The following is a 15,478-nucleotide window of genomic DNA, read 5'->3' on the forward strand; positions in this document are numbered from 1 at the left end:
TAGCATTGGTAGCCTACGCAGTAGTTTATATACAGTTTTTTAAACTTTAGTGATGGAAACTGTAGAAAAGGCAACTACAGTTTGGTCCCAGCAAAGCACTGAGACAGGAAGCAAAGCTGATGCCTGATTGTGATAACTGGATTCTAATGCAAAAATAAGGAATAAAGTAACATGTTTTTGGAAAAATATCTCACTACTATTTAAATTTCATGACTATTGAACCACATGTAATATAAAAGATGTTGTCTTCTATTGTATATAAAGTAATAATATAAAGTCAGTAGTTTTCTTCTTTAAGTTTCTAATCAATGCAAGTTCAGTTTGATATAAAGAGAAATATCAGGCAAAATTTGGAGAGGATTAGCTTATTTTTAAAATCAGGTAGGCTTTTTGTGACCTTTGGAGGAAAAAAAAAAATCAAAGGTTAGGCCATTGTGGCTAAAAGGTTTTCTGAAAGGTTACAGAGCTCTGCAAGTGTTTGTATATACATTTTAACTGGGTCATGCCAGAGTGCGTAGGGGTCCGTTCTTCTCTAGAAGTGATGGTCAATCTGTAATTTATATGTAGTTTAAGTGCAACTCATGTATCAGGAGTACATCTTGTGACCAGTAATGGGTCATGCTAGCACAGAGGCTGTTGGTTAATACAAATCCTTAGCTGCTATAAGAAGTAAGCCAGTAGCAGTTAGATCCTGCAAGGTGTTCCACTGAGACTCGTTCATGAAAACTTTCCATCCCTATAGCTTTTCAAAATATATGTTATGTCATCTCTGGCCATTGATCATCTTAAGATTTTGTCTTAGTCTGTAAAGCTGCATACTAACTGGCCTTCTTTGTTCTTTCTAGAGATTTACTATCTCTAGAAATATTTCATAGAGCTATGAACGTTAAGTTCTATGATCTATTAAGAATATTATTAATAAATTCTATTAAGAAATAGTTAAGCAATTTCTGTTCATCTAGTCTCACGTGACTTTTGCAGGCCAAAGAAGCCAACTTTTTGCATCTTAGTTTTTTGTAAGCATTTTTGGTGCTTTGATTTAAAGAAACAAGTGACAGAGAGTCCACCACCTCCTTAAATTATTGGTTTCTATACCTGATTCCTGTAACTGTTACACACTTACAGATTTAGGAGCTCCTTTCTGCTTCCTTGTGACCTGAATTTATGTAAGTTAAGCTTCTAGTTGATGGACTTTGTCATGTTTCTGTTTGCAAGTAATTCATTATCAGAAATCATTTCTTTTTTAACATAAGTTAAAATCTCCTGTTGACTTCAGTATTTTGTTCTTTTACTAAATTGCTTTCACAGAATTATGCTTACTCTTCCTGTTTTCTTCTGGAGTCAGGTTTGTGCAAGGGTTACCAATAGATTATTCATTTTTGGCTGTGGAGGGAGATAGTGCTTGATAGTTAAGAATTCATTCCTGACTGTGACTGTATTAATGTAGGGTTGTATGGAGTTGATTTAGTAAGCAAACAAAAATAAATAAACCTTATATAATTGTCCTGTTCGTTTGCTGGATTTTTTTTTTTTTTTTTTTAATCTTCCAGAGATATTTGGTTAGTTCAGATAAGACAAAGGTAATTTTTTACTTAGCTGTTTCTAGCTAATGTATTATTTTAATATTTAAGAGGGACTATAAAACTGAAGACTGCTGTTATCTACTGCTTAGTGAAATGAATCTTTATATGTCATTCCTGTGGAAGAGCATATTATTTCTACAGTTCATTCATTTATCAGTCTTGAAAGAAAAATCAGCAATTATTTTTCATCTGACTTTGACAGAGAATCTCAAATGTATTTGAAAAGTGAACTGCATTTCTCCTTTCCTTTCAAAGTAAAATTCCTTCTTGTGTGTAAAATTGTGTAAATTGTCTGTTGAAACTGTACTAGTAGCTTTCATGAAAAAACATTACAAATTATTGTATCCTTTTTTAAACTCCCAAATGCGCTATGTTACAGAAATTGTAAGCACTTGTTTCTATTACTGTATCTAAAACAGAGGATTGGATAGTATTTTCAAATTGTATTTGTTTTGACTGTTGATGCAAGTCTTTTATCTAGTTTGAAATAAGTTTTCAGTTTTGATTAGTTCTTAACTTCTGTTGAACTGTTGCAAGCTCAGTGTCCTGTGTATGTTCTATATACACTTTCAGCTGAACAAACCCAAGTGCTGGGGGTATAGATCTCTCTGAACCACTGCCATTAGTGCCAACTAAACCACCAGGTGTTTATTAACGTAGGATCCTGAGTTGGCCATAATTTTGATGTGGTTCTGCCTAGGCTTTCTCCTTATTAGCTCCTGAAAGAACACCAAAAGCTTTTAAATAAAAAGCTGCCAAGTTCTAGGATAACTAACTTTTAAAATTAGTGAATAGGGAAGATAAAAAAAGAAGTAAAAAATCTTTTAAGAATCTTTCCCTGCCCACGTTGTCATTGTGGGTAGGCCTTTGCTTCCCGAGTTGGTTACTGCAAGCTCAGTGACTTCAAACTGTGAACTGCACATTGTCCTCTGGTCTTTTGGAAGTTTTTTCCCATCAGGCCTGAGGTTAGGTAGTCAACTCCTTGTTCCTTACTCCTGTCTCTTTACCTGGGCTGCAAGCTCTTATATTACTTTTTTTTTTTCTTTCTTCTTTTTTTTTTGACCTCTGTGCCCTACAGTTTCCTGAACCTTTCCTACCTGAGCATGGTCAGTATATCACCAAGGAATCTCTCTATCTGCTCAGAAGGTCCCACAGGACCCAGTTATCTTAAGGAGCATAAAATGATTTTGAACAAGAAAGTGGAATCCTTCCCCCCAACCCTCAATACTGTGAGTCAAAGAAAGAATAGATGACATTTCTAAAAAGTGTGTTGTTACATACTTTTTAAATGTGTTACTAGAATTCACAGAAGGCAGGTCTTGGAACAATACGTATGCTGTCTCTAATAAATGCTAAAATGAACAAAGAAGATTTTTGCTGTGAGGGTTGAATTAAGCTTCTAGGTTAAGGAAGTTTTGAAGAAAGCTGATCTTGTTTTCTGTGACAGCAAGAATTTTCTTGAAATATTGGGAGTTGTATTTTCCTATCGTGACATTCTTTTATTCAATTTGTTTGTATTTTGTTTTCTCCCCATCTCTAGTTTCATGATTTTTTTTCAAGTTATTTTATGATTATTTTAGTGACTTTTTTATTGTATGATAGAAAGTGACCGTCAGTAATAAAATTCACCTTCTTCACAATCTTTCCCTAACATTTTTTACAAAATGTGATATACATGAAATAACATACATGAATGCTTTTGTATTCATTTTACGAAAACAGAAATGTTTGAAGATAAGTATTCCTTTTTTTCTTCTCTCTCTCTCTTTTTTTTTTTTTAACATTCTTTACACTAGTAGTTCTGACTGGTATTTTGAACAGTAAGTGATGCTTAGAAATGGGGAAATATAGCTGTTTGACCAAACTGTTAACTAGCAGATGCACATTAATTGATTAAACAGATTCCTATTTTTCATTCAAAATGTATAGTAGCTTTCACCTGAGGGTTTAATAGTGCTTGTAAACATTAATGAATTCAGTTTCAAGCATCATTTTGATTCTGATAAATATTAACAAGAGAAACTGGTGTCTGGTGAGACTGGCTTGTCCAAGTTATTCAGTAAATCAATACAAATTGCAAAATAGCCTTTGCTTTCATTCTTTGACTGCTAGATCATATTGGATGTAGTGTAAGTATAATGACAGACGGATGAAATATTCTGATTTAAGGTAACAACAGATCTGTGTGGATAATCCATAATTAATTAAATAAAAAGTAGAAAGTGTAATATTTTAAGATAAAAACTAGATTCTTTCTCAATGTTACAATATGAGGGAAAATTGAAAGAAAAATGTTCTTGCGGAATGTGGAATGGAATACTGTTTTTTGAATGGGAAACCAGAGGGTTTTACTTTTTTTTTTCTTTCTTTTTTTTCTTTTTTTCCTCCCTCTTTTCTACAGTTATTTCCCTGGCTACTGGACTAGTGGAATTACTTATTTATCTCAAAGCCTAAGATGCAGTTGTGTTTATTTCCTACTGTTATGGCAAAGGTAAGTTGTTTTTCAAATGTCTTGTTCAAGATATCATCATTTAAAAATATGCAGCTGTTCATGTGAAAAATAATACACAATGTACAGCTACATGTTATGCATCTTAAAAATTAGCTTTTTTCACATCAAAAGTCATAAGAATGTTGAATAAATTAAACTCCTGACAAGTTTTGTCTTTTCACACATTCACAGAACAGCTATGGCTGGCAGGAACCTCTGGAGATCTTCCAGTCTAACCCCGCTGCTCAGAGCAGGGTCAACCAGAGCAGGTTGCTCAGGACCATGTCCAATTAGGTTCTGAGGATCTCTGAGGTTGGAGACTCTACAACCTTTGTGGGCAACCTATTCCAGGATTTGCCAACCCTCACAGTGGGAAGAGGAGGGATTTTTTTTTTTTCTTCCTTAGGCTTAGATGAAATGTCTTGTATTTCAGTTTGCGCCAGCCGCTTCTTGTGTGGTCACTGGCACCTCTGAAAAGAGTCTGAATCCATCATCTTTACTGCCTCCCGTCAGGTATTTATGTACATTGTTAAAATTCTCCCAACTCATCTCATCTTCAGGCTTAAACAATCCCAGCTTGCTCAGCCTCTCCCTGTATATCAGATTGTCCAATCCCTTAATCATTATACTGAACTTGCTCCAGTATGCTCTTATTTTTCTTGCAATGGGGCACCCAGCAGTGGATGCGGCACTCAAGGAGTGGCCTTAGCAGGGCTCAGTATAGGCAAAGGATCACTGCCCTTGACCTGCAGCCCAGAATATTGTTTGCCTTCTTTGCCACAAAGGTGCATTGCTGGCTCATGGTCAGCTTGTCCACCAGGACCCCCAGGTCCTTCTCTACAAAGCTGATTTTGAACCAGTCAGTCAACATGGACTGGTGCATGGGGTTATTCCTCCCCAGATGCAGGACTTGGTCTTTCCTTTTGTTGAACTTCATGAGGTTCCTGTCAGCCCATTTCTCCAGCCTGTCGAGGTTGCTCTGAATGAGAACACAGCCATCTGGTATATCAGTCAGATAAACCACATTTCATTTAATTTAATTTCTTTCATTCTTTGTTGGGTAACTGAAAGTAATGTCACAAATGTTAGAAATGTTAGGACTCTCTGGGAAGAAACTGTTGATTAGATTGAATAAAACCACTCTGTTTTGAAACATATACAGATAATTTCTCTCTCTTAAAGGCTGTTTTCAGAAGTCTTTATTGTAGAATTACTAGAATGTTAATTTTTGAAACTGCTACAGATTTTTATGCAAAGAATTTTTAATAGGCAAATATGGATATTATTCAAATGTCCAATATACATATAGAGAGATTTTTAATGGAGCTTTCTAACATGGAATTCCAATCTATGGAGACCCCCAAGGTGAATCACACTCTGAAAGTCCAGTTATGAGGAGAAAGTGCATGGAATAGCAGTTTCCGTGTCATAGGTGGAAGACTATAGTTTTCTTTCATTTTTGCTCAAATATTGAAGTGCAGCATGGGATTGGTTCAGAATCTTATAGAATAAAATAGTCCATGGGAAGATGAGAAAAGTTTCGAAGCTGTTACTTAGCAGGATCACCTCAGTTTTGCTAGCATTTACCTTCAGTTTGGTTCTTGTTATTTTACGAAGTAGATGTGAGCTAGTTGTTATTGATATAGTAGTGATATTCAGCTTTTACAGTAATTTGATACAGACTTCTAATGAATTGCAGAAACCAGCTCTGAAGGCTGTTAACTCATGATATCCCTAACTCAGTTTTGAGGCATTCATAGATAAGATAGTTATCCTTTTCTGTTAGGGAATCACATGTTTCACTGTGGTACATTTACTAGCTGTCTACACAAACCCATTTTTTGTTACTCCAGGTCTAGGACCTTACAAAACATCTGAATGTAGGTATAGGTTTTCTCAAGCATGTTGTTCTATTAGCTCCTTCTTGAGAGGACAGAATTTCGTATTGTATGCTTATATTCATGATATAATGTTAAATAATTACAATAATGTCATAATAATGACGGTAACAAAATAGTTTTGAGGTTTTCTTTTGTAGGTATGCAAATGATTTTTTTTCCTAATGGATGAATAGCAGATCTTATGAACAGTTTTTGGTGATGATGTATTAGATATAAAGTTCACCCAATTTGACAAATTGTATACCATAAACTACCATGGGAAAGGGAGAAGTTTTAGTAGCAAATTGTTTATTTGAACTTGAAAAGCAAATATATAGCTATCCTCTTGTAGTGTTATTTTTCTAAATATCAAATTGAGTCAGTCTTCTTCCTGTTTTGCTTTTTACTATGTAAAATATTTTGAATCAGAGATTTTTATTTGTTGTGAACAGAAGAAGGAAGAAAGGTTTTTGTTTTTTAGTTTTGTTTTTTAAAATTGGGAGGAAAGTTTGCAGTAAAATCTCCTAATTGAATGACTTGAATTTTTCTACACTTCTTATTTGTAGGGGATGATATTTAGTCTGGTGGTAAATAAAATCCAGAAATTTCTTAAGATATTTTTTAATTGAATTAGCAGTGTTGGACTGATGGACTATGTGAGTTAATGAGGCCACTGCACAAGATGCTGTATAGATACTGAGATAAAAAGAGAGTTTATGTCTTAGGGAAATAGCAATCTAGGTAATGATAGAAGGGATATGGAGAAGGGAATGGGGAAATACTAAAGCATATTTTAAGACAGTAATATTTAGTCATGGTGTACCATCTGCCAGGCGACTGCCTTGAAACAGTGATTTCTAGTTGCCACGGCAGAATTTTGAAAGGGAGTAAGATTTAGTCAGTTCTGTGGCAGTCCAAGAAAATCTCACAGGTACTTGTAGAACAAAAAGCATGTGTGGTCAGTGAAGGGCAAGAGAAGATAACAGCTATGTCCCTGTCAATGTCAGTAGCTTCTTAAAGTAGCTAGAAAACGAGTAGTTTGCTTGAGATATCACAAAACAATCTTGCTTTTGGCATGTGGAGCTAGAAGCTTATAGGAAGCCTGCAGAGGTGTTCAAAGATGTAAGGTTATAAAGATATGATATAAAATCAGAAATATGTATTTACAAGTTTCTTTTGAGTGTGAGTGGGGGAAATATGGGCAAATACCAATGCCAAAGAGAAAAACACAGTAATTTGGATGCAGTTTGATCAAGACCTAGATAAATGTTTGCCATTGTAATCTTAGATTGCCAAAGTAATCTTAGAAACTCTGCTAAGGTGGACAAGTAAAGACCTTGTTCAGTAGTGGTACCAGCATTATTGTGTGTGATAATGACTCTAATATTTGTGGTGGAGATCACTAATTGATGAAGAGGCTTATATAAAAGAATGGAAGTGTATATATTTCTCAGTTACTTTACTGTAAAACAGGATTCTGATTGAACTTAGGCTTGCCAGGAAAGGCAGAAAATTATACTTATTGTTTTTCTTCTCTTTGGTTTATTTTACCTGCTATACCCTTTGTTTATAACTTCAAAAGAATAGTAGAAGTCTCAGTCTGGGCACACTTTTATCATATCTTCGTTGATCGTCAGTCATTTTAGGCAATCTGTTGCTGCTATTTGGACAAATACTGAAACTTTAGAGCAGTTAATCAACTCTGTTTATAATCCATCTATGTTCATCTTTTGTTTTACTTTGATTCATTTTGTTTGCATCAATAATCTGTATCTATGACTATAGAATAAAATTGTTTATACAGAGATAAACCTACCTCTGAAGCTCCTTACTGTAGAAGCAAACTAAGCATTGACTTCCAAAGAGAAGAACTAAAATCTACTACAAGAAGATTGCTTACAGAACATTTTGAATGTTTATCTATTTTTTTTTCTCATATGGCTTCCTTTTGCCTTTGTTTCTGTTTTTTTTTTCATTTTTTTGAACTTCAGGGAAAGTTGTTTCCAACTATAAAATTTTATGCAGTTAAATTGAAAGTGATTGGTGTGTGGGTGACCTAGGCATTTCAGAACACGTACTAGAAACTTAGAAATAATACCAGGATCCTCTAAGGTTCATCTCTCCTCTGCTTTGTATTTCTTGTCAGCGTTATAATATTATGAATTTTGCTAGTGTTTCCATATGAATCTTCAGACTCTTCTAAAACTGGTGGTCTAGGTTTTAGATTTTAGTAGGCTGTTGCTTTAGCAACTCCATTTTTGATAGCTTACTTTCTTGGTAAGCTGTGTAAGTCTGAAAACTCATCAAGCTTCCATACTTCAGTGGCAGAATCTTTCTAACCAAATTTTGGTAAGGATAAATCACATTGCACCTTTCTCCTAACTTTTAGTTCTTGTTGCTTGTGATTTTATTTTCTAACTCAGTAGATGTAGTTTCATATAGTTAAGGAAGTCTCCTCAATAGCAAACCCACCTGCTAGGGTATTTATTTCCTGTGTTGAAGATCTGAAGTTATAGTATAAGAAGGCTTCAGCATTGAATAAGTCTGCACTTTCAATGAAATTCAAAAGGAGAGTCCATACTGTGAAGAATTTTTAATATTGCAAAAAAGCTTTGACATGGATGCACCTTATTTCTCCTGATGATATTAGAGTTGTATGCTTTTATTTATTAGCATTTGAATTAAGTTAGTGTTGTCTTTATTGTTTCCTTTTGTTATTTCGTAAGTAGTGCATTCTCCCATTTGAAATAATGATTTTTAGCCAGACCTCCTCTGTTAATTTGACAATAAAACATTTTATCTACTTACAGTCATTTGTGACTTACATGTGTAGTAGGAATGATTTGATTTCCTGATTGAGGCATTGAAGCAGATCCTTATTTTTGTGTAAATATTCTGCCTTCTCTTTAATGGAGGATAAATTTGTGACACTAAACACTTTTTCTGTACGATGCACTACCAGTAAATAAATTCTAATTTGACTTCCTTGTATATAGTGTTAGTTACCATTCAACTGATGCATTAAAGGTTGTATATTCCTAATGATTTGTAACAGCAAGTACTTATAAAAACTTTTCTGCGTCATTAAATAATACTGCATACTTTATAGTGACCTTTTCTAATAAAGCTAGAGGATTAAATTAAACCTTGAAAAAATAGCTTACTGTAGATGATATTTTGCTTTCAGTTTAACATTTGCTCATTTGCTTTTAACATTATTTCATTCTTGTTCTACACTGCCTTTTCCTAATATTGATATGATATTTTTTTCTTTTTTTTTAAGTATTTGCAACAGCACTTTTGAATAACGCAGTTTATAAGGAGTGACAGAAAATTCTTACATTTTAATCCCCCCAGAATTTAATGTCAGTTACCACTGATGTCTATTTATCTTTCTTATTGTTTTGGGAGGATTTCGTAGTTGTGTGAAGTCTCTTCATCTTCATACTCCTGTGGAACTAGAAGATCCTTTGGATTCATGTGTGGAAGATTTTTTGCCATTTCGTGTAAGTCCAAACTACTTCATTTCACCACAGATAAAGATTTCATGGAAGGACTTAATTCTAGACTCTTTTTGGTGTATTGATTGGCCTACATTCAAGTATCCCTGAAGGTTACCAATTTCATTTGGACATCTCCAGCCCCACTCTAATTTTGGCATTAAAGACTCTTTTGCCACAATATTCTTTTATGCTGCTACTTCTACTCAGCTTAATCTTTCAGTCCGTGACGAGCACCTGTATCAGTGCTGTGACTGGAACCTCTATGGACATTAGCAGGGTTCTTATGAGTGGGAGATGATTTCCCTGAGAGATCAGATTGAAACCCTCTTATGTGAGCGTAATGATGAAACTTAAACAGAAAATTAGGTTGGAAGATAACTGATTGGAGATAATTCCAAGAGGTGTTGGGGAGAATAGAGAAATACTTTCACCCAAAACACTCAGGTTAAGCCCTTTCTTTTGCAAAGAGGTAGATAGAGGAACTTTATTACATCTGTCAAGATGCTGTAAGTATCAGAATGGAATCTGCCAAAAGGAGCCTTTCACTTATTCTTTTTTTTTTTTAAGATAAATTATTGTAAACATCTAGAAGAGAGAGAAAGAAAGATCACAAGAATTTCAGCAAATGAGATCTACCAGGAAAGCGTGAATCCTTTGTTTGTTGTGTTGAAAAGAAAGGAGGTAGAAGATTTAAATATTTTAGAAGGTGCTGTCATAAGATGGTAGTCAACTATTCTCCACATCCTCTAGAAAGGAAATGATAATTGATCTAAAGTTACAGCAAAGAATTTATGCTAGCTAATTATCAATATACTGTGTTTTGGCATGCTTATGCATTGGAAAATGCAAGGAAGTCAGTATCTGGAGGAAAATCCAGTTACAGATAAGATAAGATAGACTAGAAATATGGAGCCAGGTCAAAAGTCTAACAGGATCTCAGAACTTAAAGTGAGATGACTAAGGCTGTTCAACAGTTGACCATTAGCTCTCAGAGCAGTTTGTTTCTTTATGGTTTAGGTTGACTCAGCTGTCATCCTGAACTATGATTAAAATTTGTATACTTATATTGAAGGTTATTAATTTGTGAAATACTTTCTCATAAGAGCTTATGATGCTTCAGACAATATTGCAAAAGCTCTGACCATATTGTAAATTCTATTTAAATCGTGACACATCTCCCAAAAGGGAGAATTCTAGCTAAAACTTTGGGAACGGCCAATAAATTAAAATGTAGAGTGCATATATATATATGTGTGTGTGTATACGTGTGTATATATATATATAAAATTCTTAATAAAAATGAAGATCCTTTATTTAATGTTACACACTAATCAGTGTTTAGTTAGATTTTTTTCTGTGCCTGCTTAATAGAATATATTTTTTGGTACTGCTTTTAAATGGAGAGTCAGGCTTTTCCATGTCTTTTGATTTGGAGGACTCTTTATACTCAGTTTCAGACCAGATATTGATAACTATATATGCTATGATTCATCTTAGGTTAGAGTTAGTGGATTTGTGTGCTGATGATCTCCATACTTCCTGACCTACTGTCAGTTTCTTCTCTTTTAACCAGACAGTGAGTAACATGATGACCTTTCTTTTTCCATGCAGCTTTACTTCTTTAAAAGATTAAGAGTGATCCTGTTGAATTACATTTGGAAACTCAAGTTGGCTAGATCAGCTGTGTAACCATTACAATTAGCTCTCTCGACTGTATGTTTGCTTACTGCTTCAAAAGAACTTTAATAAATCTATGAGGCATAATTTCTCTTTACAAAGCCATGTTAATTCTTTTTTCTTTTGATAATATTTATGTCTATATCCACATTTCTATTTGTTCTTATTTTTATTTCTTCCAGTTTGCATGACATGAGTGTCATTTTTCTGGCATATAGTTGCATGGATACATGCTGTAGCCTTTAAGGAGAACTAGGTTTACTCTTTTCCTTTGCTACAAGTTGATTGCAACTGAGAGGTTACGTGCTACAGTTAATAGTCAAAACTATTTCATCCTTGAAAAACTTTAAAACTATTGAGAAAATACCCTATCTTCCTGCTGATTTATTATATTCATTTTATGAATTTGTTTTATAACCTGTTCTACTAACTCTACTGTTTGAGGCAGACCAGTATCTCCTGTATAAAGAAGATACCTAGTGTGCGAGTCTGTTGAAGCTCTTCTGTTATGAACAAAAGGAAATAATTATTTTCCTTGCAAAGGACTCTAAACAGTTCTTTTATACACTGGTCGTTTGTAGGCTTTAGAGACAGTCTGGTAGGCTATCTGGTTCTGGTAAGATTCGATATTAATTTGCCTTTAATGCCTTTAATATACCAGAATTTGCAGTCTTATCTATTTCATCATTTGATCATGAATTTAATTTTTGGGGGGATACTTTCCCAATTATAGTAGTTTCCTTTACCTGTCATTTTAGTTAAGAACTTCTACCATGGTACCTTTAGAGGTGGCACTTCTCTTTTTATATTTCCTTCTTGAAATTAATGACAAGCGTGGTGGATTTTTCTTACTTTTGTTGCTCCTAGAAGAAGATCAGATCTGAGTATATTATGCAGAGTAAAAAGTACTAAGACTACTAAGACTAAGCAAAAAGATTTAAAAAGGCTAAAAGACTATAAGTGCTCCTTCAGCAGAAATTTTGATCTAAGTTCTACAAACTACCTATGACTAAGGCAAGAGTTATTTTTTTCTCGTATGAATTTCCTTAGTAGCTTTTGTCTTAGGCAGTAATTTTGTGATGTCTATAGCATTTGATTAATCTCAGTATAATTCCCGGTATAATATTTACTCAATCAACAGAAGAATATTTGAAGTTGTCCTTTTTTTTTTTTTTTTTTTTTTTTTTTTTTTTTTTTTTTTTTTCCCCTTGCCTTTACTGACCTTTTGATTTTGCTCAGCATATTGCAACTGCTGCCAAGAATTTACTGGGTGATTGGTAGCATAGTCGTAATAATAATAATACTCTTTTCCTACCTAGACCTCAAACTTCAATCCATAAATGTTTTATCTTAATTGTTCATATGGGTAACTGATATGACACTAAGCTTGCTTCACTTACAGAAAAAACCCTTCATGGGCTGGGCATGGCCTATTCTGTTTCATATACTGTGTACCTTGGCATTGTAGGGTCCTGGTGGGTCTTCCCTCAACTAGGTTTTTGTGTGCATTTTGTCAGTAGCCTCTTAAAACCAAGTACTCTAGCTCCCACAACTTTTTATTAGCTAGTAGATTTTGTGTAAAAGTCTATATACTATTGCTTCTGTGTAATGTTTATTGAGAGTTTATTTATTCAAGCTCATATCTGCCATTTCTTTTTTGCATTTTATTGGCTTTCCCCCATCATTGTCTTTCACTTACCATCCTTTCTTGGTCTCTCTCCCCTTTCTTGCTTAGCCTCTCTCCCTGCCCACTCTCTCTCACTCTCTCATCTCTCTTGCTTTCCCCCTGCTCCATCTGTTCTGGTTGAACACATTATATGCAAAATCATTTGGTAATATTTTTGGAACTAATTGCCTTGCAAACACACTGATTCTGTATGAACTTCAATAGAATACTAGAATCAGTAAGGTTGGAAGGGACCTCTGGAGATCATCTAGTCCAACCTCCTTGCTCAGCAGGGTCACCTAGGGCATGTTAGACTGGGTTGCATCCAGGCGGGCCTGGAATATCTCCAGAGGTGGAGACTCCACAACCTCTCTGGGCAACCTGTTCCAGTGCTCTGTCACTCTCACAGTGAAGAAGTTCTTCCTTATATTCAGGCAGAATATTAGTACCATGATATTTCAAACCTTATCATTTATAATGAATGGAACTGAAATTCTTACTGAGATACCATGCAGCTAAAGTAGAGTTTCTTTTATTTGAGGTTGTGAATTCTGGTTATAGATTGTCATCTTTCAGACTTTTCTGAGAAGGTTATTCTGCAACCTGATTAAGACAGCAGACCCAAGAAAAGTCTTCCACCTCTTCTATAAATCAAGGAGAAAAACCTACACTAGCCAACACCTTTTCTTCTTGAGGTAGGGCTCTGGTATGGGACCAATTAGTTTAGTACCTTCTTTTCTTAATGAGGAGAACTACAGTGATTTTCAAAATCTTCCCTAGGGAAGTCCAAATAATTATTCAAAAATTTGTTTAGCATTTCAGTACCAGACCATTTGGCCACCCTGATGAATGAGAGGGATCCAATGAATTACCCTGATAGGACTATTTTAGGAATGTCTCAACATCTACAGTATTTGATGAGTGAACAGACTGGACACTATAAAGTTAACTGTCATTCCTCAGGAGAAACATGAAATAAAAATGAAATAAAAAGCCCTGTTTTTTCCTCAAACTGTGATCTAAGAGATTGCAGGAGAATTCCTGAAAGTAGTCCCACATTTTTGCTAAGATAGAACAAAAGCTATGTGAAGCTTTCTTAGAGATCTGTATAAAATCATTTGCACCTAACAGGGGATTCTGAAATTGCTTTCAAGGAAAACTGATTTGCTTGTCACAGATATGTTAGATGGAAAAACTGAGAGCGCTTTTACAAATGGTTTCCATTTAAGTAGTGATACTCAGTTTTCAGATACTTTACCGTGTCTATCATCTTGCTAGTTTAAATGTAATTTTTGTGCCTCCTTCAAAAATACACAAACAAAAACTCTACCCCGAAATAACAAGAGAAAATTTTCAGCATTCTTAAAACTCTATTTGAATTCTTGTATCTGGAAGTCACTGCTCCAGACCTAGCTCCATAACTGGATGATTATGGATGTTACCGCAAGAAGGGAACATCTTTTCTTGGAACTTGAAATGGAATTGGAACAGAACAAAAGTATGAATGAAAGGAAATAGAAATGAAAGTAAAGAGGGGATAAATGGAGAAGAAGATTGCAGAAGAACATGGATGCAGATAGTATCTCAAAGGAAACAGAGCTGATTTGTAGATTTGAGAATTGGAAGTATGGATTGCTTTGGGAATTGAATATATCTTTTCAGTCTTTTATAAAAAGTAGAAATGTTAGACTGCAGAGAGGGAGAAAAAAGAGTGATAATACTTTTGAACATTTTGGACACATTTACCAGTTAAGTCTTAAGATCTGTCCTAGATAGACCGAGGAAATTCTTACTGTCATTAAATGATGTCTTGTTAAGTAGAAAATGAGTTAAGGTGACTTTGTTTGCTTTTAAACATTTTTTAATAAGTGCAGCCGTTTTAGACAAGAGAAGCTATTACCTTTTAAGCTTTTCCAGCACTTTTTGTGTATTTATTAATGATACTTGTCAAAGTGGGTTTGATGATAGTTTTAAAGCAAAAGAAAAATGTTTCTAAAGAGTTAGGTTTCTGAACTCCAGTCTGCTTTTGGAATGTGTGAATATAACAACACTACAAAACTTTTAGCAGTGTATGAAGACTGCTGTGTCTATTTTACTCTATTTGAAACCTCAATTCCTTCTCATCTTCCTCATTTTCTACAATTCCTAGGAAACCCAGTTTCTTTTTCTTGTAACTGTCTGAGTTATATTTGAAATTCTTCTCTTTTCTACATATCTTAAATGTTCAGTGTTTCTTTTTTACTGTTTTAACAAGTGCATTGGAAGTCTAAAGAGTGAAGTTATATTATCTTGTAATTTTAATCAAGAAATAAAATTTGGGGGTTTAATTTTAGACAGCCATTTCAGAAGCCACTAGAAATTGAATAGGAACATATACAATGAATGGTCACCTAGAAATTATCGCTTATACTCTTGGCAGTGTTTGCAAGTTGCTTAATTGGTATCAAAGCTGGTACTAGGCCAATCTACTTATCAACAGACTTCACTGTTGGCAAAATGACTGTTTTGTTTTGTTAAACTGTTTTGTTTTAGGGTGGGACTCACTAGACAGAAGAGAGTTTGTAAAAGTGAAAAAAAAAAAGAAGACAGATTTTGTAATTGAATAAAAAGTTTTTATATTTTTATGATAAAAGAGGATATTAAGTTTTCTAGAGAATGTATTTTCTAATTTATTGAAC

The 15,478-nt window shown here is 34.3% G+C and overlaps 1 protein-coding gene across 6 annotated transcripts in view; it reads left to right on the plus strand.

The window, feature by feature from the left end:
* The window catches only part of FUT8 (fucosyltransferase 8), a 122,312-nt gene that overhangs the window by 38,548 nt on the left and 68,286 nt on the right, over nt 1-15,478 (plus strand). For 3 of the 6 annotated variants that reach the window (XM_062577376.1, XM_062577379.1, XM_062577380.1), the window contains exon 3: nt 3,985-4,074. The gene's annotated coding sequence lies outside the window, so the exon portion shown is untranslated. Of the gene's footprint in view, nt 1-3,984; nt 4,075-9,365; nt 9,461-13,471; nt 13,496-15,478 lie in introns of those variants that run through there. The other 3 variants (XM_062577377.1, XM_062577378.1, XM_062577381.1) reach the window with 3 other exon arrangements.

Source organism: Rhea pennata, chromosome 5 (assembly GCF_028389875.1).
Source record: "Rhea pennata isolate bPtePen1 chromosome 5, bPtePen1.pri, whole genome shotgun sequence".
NCBI lineage: Eukaryota > Metazoa > Chordata > Aves > Rheiformes > Rheidae > Rhea > Rhea pennata.